We start from the raw sequence: 6260 nt of genomic DNA, 5'->3' as shown, positions 1-6260 counted from the left end.
GTAGCTTTATGCTATTCTCACCTCTCACAAAGCTTTCCCTATTTCTTCATCAGTTATTAAATTGATTTGAATGAAGGCTGGCCAGTTTTTTTCCATTTTTTTTTATTGTGTAATATTGTTGGTATTTAAATAACTGTTCTAAAAGTGTGCACTGTCTGGGATATCCATTAATTAGATCACTTTCTGTCATTACAGAGAGGAGATGAACATTACACTACCTGACATTGGGGCAAACCTGTTCGCTTCCTATTGATCACAAAAGGGTCAGCAGGTTCAACATCTCAAGGGTTAATGTTTGGGATGGAGCAGTCAGAGGTTTCAAGCGTACAACATTTTCTGAAACCTGTGACATGCTGGTCAGATTTACTGATGATGCTGGTGTTTTTGAGGAGGGAATTGACACAGGTGGTCCAAGAAGAGAATTTTTAACTCTGCTAATGAAACATCTGACCGGCCCATTTTTGGTGGACCAGAAGGACATTCGGTTCTTGGTCTACAATGCAAATGGTATGCATAGGGTAGATGTGTACTATACTAATGGTTGGTTAATGATGATTATATCACATGGCATATGCTTTTTTCCTCAATATCTTAAAGTATATAATGTATTGTATGTTTTAATTTTGCAATATGAATTCATTCAAAGTTGTTAGGGAGGATGAATACTTCCTGGCAGGAAAGATGATTGCAGTCTTTAGCCCGATGTCTTCCTCTCGGCCCGTAGTTAAGACTGACGCTCTTTTGACTTGGAGCTTCTGTACTCCAGGAAGTGCTTATATGATGGGCAAGGTTTTTCTGCTGAAATTAACAAAGCCACATTTCAAATAGAAAGTTAGCAGCCGCTAAGCGCTCTTCACGTTCATTCACATACTTCAGATAGCGACCGCTATGCTACACTTACTTTGTTTAACATTATCCGGTTGTTGATAAGTCCCCTGTGCGTTTGGTCCTTCCGTCTGGTCTGCGCCATTTAAAAACTCTAAAGACCGACCACACGAAAAACAAAACCGCGTTAATCGGCTCATGTGTTTGCCACAAAACGGGAAAAACATCACTCGATTGCTGTCCATCTTGGGTCACCATGAACTCCATCAACGAAAACAACTATTCGTATTGGCCGCTCCTAGTTATCACTTCCGGTTCAACACCGGAGTTGGTGCATTCCCTTTCGGGTTGATGTTGTAATGTAATTGTGTTTTATGATATGTAAAAATGAAATTTTGTCCCAAGCTTTGTAAAAGTGTTTCACATTTTGTAATGTTGGTTTGCACCTCCCGGCCACCATACAGATCACTCGTATTGGTTAATATATCTTCTCCCAGTTGAATGAATTATGTCCAGTTCAGAGTTTTGAGTGTGCCTTTATTAAGTTTATTATTATTAATAGTCAATCATTTTAATAGTCAACTATTGCCTTTATTAAGTTAAGTGTATATTTTTTGCTAGTTCTGTTCATTTCATTGTTGTTGATGGTTTGTGATTGAAAAGGGTCAAATGTTGTTGGTAACTCGTTGGGTAAATGCTAATGTTAGTCGATATTAAAGTGTTAACCTCGACTTTTTTGTTGGCATGTAAACGTGTCATTCATTTGAAAAAGCTGTGGTGCTGAAGCACGATACTTTATGTGGTCACTGCTGTTTTGGTGTTTTAAAGTGTTAGCTTAGATTCACTTGAGGTAATTTTCCATTATTCTGTGGGGTAAAATCACTTGTTTTTTACAAAGGAGTCTGGTGGCTTAGGATAGGGCTATAATTTGGACATTAAAGGACAGTGTAACATCAAGAAAGTATGTCTTACCAACTGATGAAAATATCCTAAATACTGTATAGCAGACTCTTACTCTGTATTTTTAGTGGCAAACAAATAACTCAAAGGCGCATTTGTTAGTTTTGTGAATTAGATAAGATAAGATCAGATAATCCTTTATTAGTCCTACAGTGGGGAAATTTACATTGTTGCAGCAGCATAAGTGATTGAAAAGATGGAAAAAGACATAAATATGAGTAAAGGCAAGATAAAAACAAGCTAAGGCTATAAAGAAATATACACAACAGTATAAACATGACAATGTAATAAAAAATATTAACAGAAGAGCAATAATCACAGGACTTTATACCTAGAGACAGAAAATGAACTAAATACAGATATTGCACATTTGAAAATGGAATTTAGCACGATGAATAACTGATAGCAGCTGTTTTGGATTAATTATAGTGCAGAAACCTAGTGAAAATGTCCTTGTGAGTATGTGGTGAACTAGGAGCAGTGCTTGTTATAGAGTCTGACAGCAGCAGGAAGGAAGGACCTGTGATACCTCTCCTTCACACACTTTGGTTGAAGCAGCCTATTGCTGAAGGAGCTGCTCAGTGCTGTCAGACTGTCCTGCATGGGGTGCAGCTCATTGTCCATCAGGGATGATAGCAAAGGTATCATAGCAAAGCTATCATCCCTGATGGACAATGATTGACAATTGGAAGATGTTCAAGCCAGAAAATGTGTCTGCTAGTGAAACTAACGGCCTAATTAATGGCAGAAGATGTGCCTCCTAATGACATCCTGGACCTAGAGGACAGAGAGTATTCCACCAATGAGGAGCTTCATGAACTAGGGAAACAGTTGGAGCACAACCTTGCAGCTCTCTTTTTAAAAATGCACACCATCCTCCATATCCCAGAACATTCTGTACAAGAAGTCATATAGCAACTTTTACAGTCATGTGAACTGTCCCAGCAGTCAAAGAAATTCTGAAATAACAGGCAGATGTAGATGACTCAGCTGTGAGACAGATAGTCAAGGCTGTGTCAGAGAGCAATGTTATGTCCAGTCCAGTATTTTGTGGCAAGGATGGCTCCTTATCAACCACTAAAAGGAGTAAACAAATGTATGTAAACAAAAATTTTGATTGGTTAGGCCAATAGAATATGTTATTGGCTGTGAAAAAAATCCAGTGCTGTGTGATGTCCCACTAAATGAAATGTTACAGAAAAGGTTAAACAGCTGACATTTTGGACAAAGCTCTTCCAGGATGTGTCAACTCCTGTGCAGCCTGTTGCAATCACTCCCCTTCACTCTCTTAACTTTCTATTTATATGGGTTTACTTTCTTTTAGGCTTTTTTGCTTTTTCTTTTATTTTCTATTTCTTTTTTATATTTCTTTTCTGTTTTAGTTTTCCTATATATTTTCTTATTTAAACATGGAGAGTTGTAGCCCTAGCCGGCCAGCCTTGAGGTCAGACCAACAGGGATTCCAGCTGAAATCTGGAAAAAAAACACATGGGGAACGTGAGGTCTCTGGAAAATAAAATGGATGAACTGACAGTGCTAGCCCAGAGTCAGAGAGAGTATTAGGAATGTGGTCTAATGTGCTTCACTGAGACATGGCTGCACCAGGATATTCCTGATGACAACGTTTCCATCAAGGGCTTTCACACTGTATGGGCTGACAGAGACTGCACCAAGAGCGGTAAGTGTAAAAGAGGGGGGCTTGCCATTCTAGTGAAAAAGTAATGGTGCAATCCCGCTCACATCACCATCAAGGAGCGTATTTGTGGCCCGGACATTGAAGTGTGTGCTGTTGGACTCTGACTATATTATCTGCCCAGGGAGTTCTCACACGTTATCATTGTGGCAGTTTATGTTCACCGTCGGCCAACCCAACAACGGCAAGTGACACCATTCACTCTGCCATAGCCTGGTTACAGACTCAACACCCGAGTGCATTCATTGCTATCTCGGGTGATTTCAAGCCTAGCGCTGAAAAAGGGAGGACTCAAGGATGCGGATTCACCAGGGCGTTTTATTGTCCACAGAAAACAAAGGGCCAAAAGGGCTGGGGGAGAACACAAAGAGGCCGCCAAAAGAGCAGTGGGTCTGGCAGGGTCTGGGTCCGTGACCAGAGCGGGGTCCAGGGAATGGCGCAGGTAGAAGGCAGATGAGGGAGGCCGGGAGGACAGGCTGGAGCTCGAGAGCCAGGACGACCAGGCAGGGACCAGGGGGAACTGGAGGAACGCCACAGGAGAGGCCACAGGAGAGACCACGTGAGCGACCTGGAGCACAGGGAGAGCACACAGGAGAGACAGGGCGAGGAAACAGCCAGGGACGCAAGGGAGGCACAGCGGTGTGGAAACACACTAGGGACGAGGAACGGGGGAGCAGCTGGAGGAGTAAGACAGCCTGGAACTTCTCGCAGGATAAGAGATGCACTGCTATGAAGAACTGGCGAGGAAGGGAAAACAGAGGGCAGGTTAAATAGGGAGAGTGATGAGGGGAAAGTGGAGACAGGTGTGGAAGGCTGCGCAGGTGTGCCTGGTCGTCGCTACACAGAGAACTCAACCTCCGGCTCCGCCTCCCAGCCTGCAGCAAACGAGAAAAGAACACAAAACAGAAAATAATCCCTGAACCCTCCCCTCCCCGCCCCAGCTGCCGCATCATGACAGCTCCCCCCACTTGGAAGGTCAGATCACAACCTGATTCACCTCAGCCCCTGCTATGTGCCTGTGGTGAACAAGTAACCTGTGACTACAAGGACCACAAGGAGATGGTCAGAAGAGGCTAACTGCAGGGCTGCTTTGAGGTGATGGACTGGCAGACATTCTGTGAGCTGCATGGAGAGGACATTGATGGGCTCACAGAGTGTATCACAGACTACACATACTACATACATACAGTACAGGGCTGTGGCAGACAACTTTGTCACTTGGTGTGAGCAGAATCATCTGCAGCTTAACGTGGCAAAGCCCATATTAACTGGTGGTGGACATGAGGAGAACTAGGGCTCCAGTGACTCCTGTTTACATCTGTGGGGTAAACATGGACATTGTGGAGGAGTACAAGTACTTAGGGGTGTACTTGGACAATAAACTGGAAAAATACAGACGCCCTCTATAGGAAGGGCCAAAGCCATCTCTATTTTCTGAGGTGGCTGAGGTCCTTCAACATCGGATAATGCTGTGGATGTTTTATGAGTCTGTGGTGGTGGTGGTGGTGGTGGTTATGCTATTGTATGCTGGGGCAGCAGACTGAAGGTGAAGGATGCCAACAGACTTAATCCTTTATCGGGCGAGTGACTATATATGCTAACTTCGCGGACATCCAAAATGGTGTCACTACATGGCCCAGTGAGGTCGGAGAATCAACATCTATATCTATATATCTATATGTATATGCCTGAGCCACAGCTGCTAGTTCTAGTTATATATAATTTGTTATTTATGTTATATTTATATATATATGTGTGTTATTTATGTTCAATGAAAATAAATGTTCCTTTAACTTTATATGTTTTTCTATTAAAAAAAAAAGGTAACTTCATTGATCTTGATTTTCTACATGAAAATTTCATATTTTCAAAAATGTCACAAAAGTAAAAAAGTCTTGTTGTGCCCTGCTATGACACAGGGTTGAAATTTTGAATTTCCAAGTATTTCAATGAGTGCCCGATAAATGGTTAACAAGCTCATCTGCAAAGCCAGCCACGTTGTGGGAGGGGAGCTGGATTCTCTGACAGCAGTGTCAGAGAGAAGAGTGTTGTCCAAGATAAGGACTATATTGGACAACCCTTCTCATCCTCTCCATGATGTGCTGGTCAGACATGGAAGCACATTCAGTCAAAGACTTATCCCCCCACGATGCACCACGATGTCGCATCGTGGCTATCGTCCTAGTCTCCCCAGTTCTTACACAACTTGTAAGAAATGCTTAAACAATTATTTGAATGTTTTCAATATTGAAAAATAATAAATAAAGTTGTAAAAAAAAACTAGTAGCAGTACCAGTAATTTATAATTCTATCAGCCTAGGAGACAGTTTTTCTCACATGTGCAATAAACACAAATTTATCTATTCTGTATATAATTTTATATGCACAACTTAATTTAAATAATGGAAATGTCTGTAAATATTAATAATGTACATAGTGTTCATTTTGAAGGGTACATTTATTTCTTTATTTTTTGAGGATTGGGTTATTTCACTATTTTATTTTATTTTATTTTATCTTTCTAATTATTATTATTTTTATTTTATTCCTCTTTAGTTATCTATACTTGTGAAATGGAGCACTGCAATGCAACAAATTCCTGCAAGGGATTAATAAAGGATTCTGATTCCGATTCTGATCAAAAGCACAGTACATACAATAAAGAGTACAATACATACAGAGATGGTTCATACTGTAATACCTCTTGAAGGGGGAGGAGTTTAAAATTGCTATTGGACTGTAAATGATTTTGAAGTGTCCAGTTCATTAGGAACTTCAAAAA

This window comes from Lates calcarifer, unplaced genomic scaffold (genome assembly GCF_001640805.2).
Source record: "Lates calcarifer isolate ASB-BC8 unplaced genomic scaffold, TLL_Latcal_v3 _unitig_5673_quiver_385, whole genome shotgun sequence".
Classification (NCBI taxonomy): Eukaryota; Metazoa; Chordata; class Actinopteri; family Centropomidae; genus Lates; species Lates calcarifer.
Note: the sequence above shows the minus strand (reverse complement) of the source record.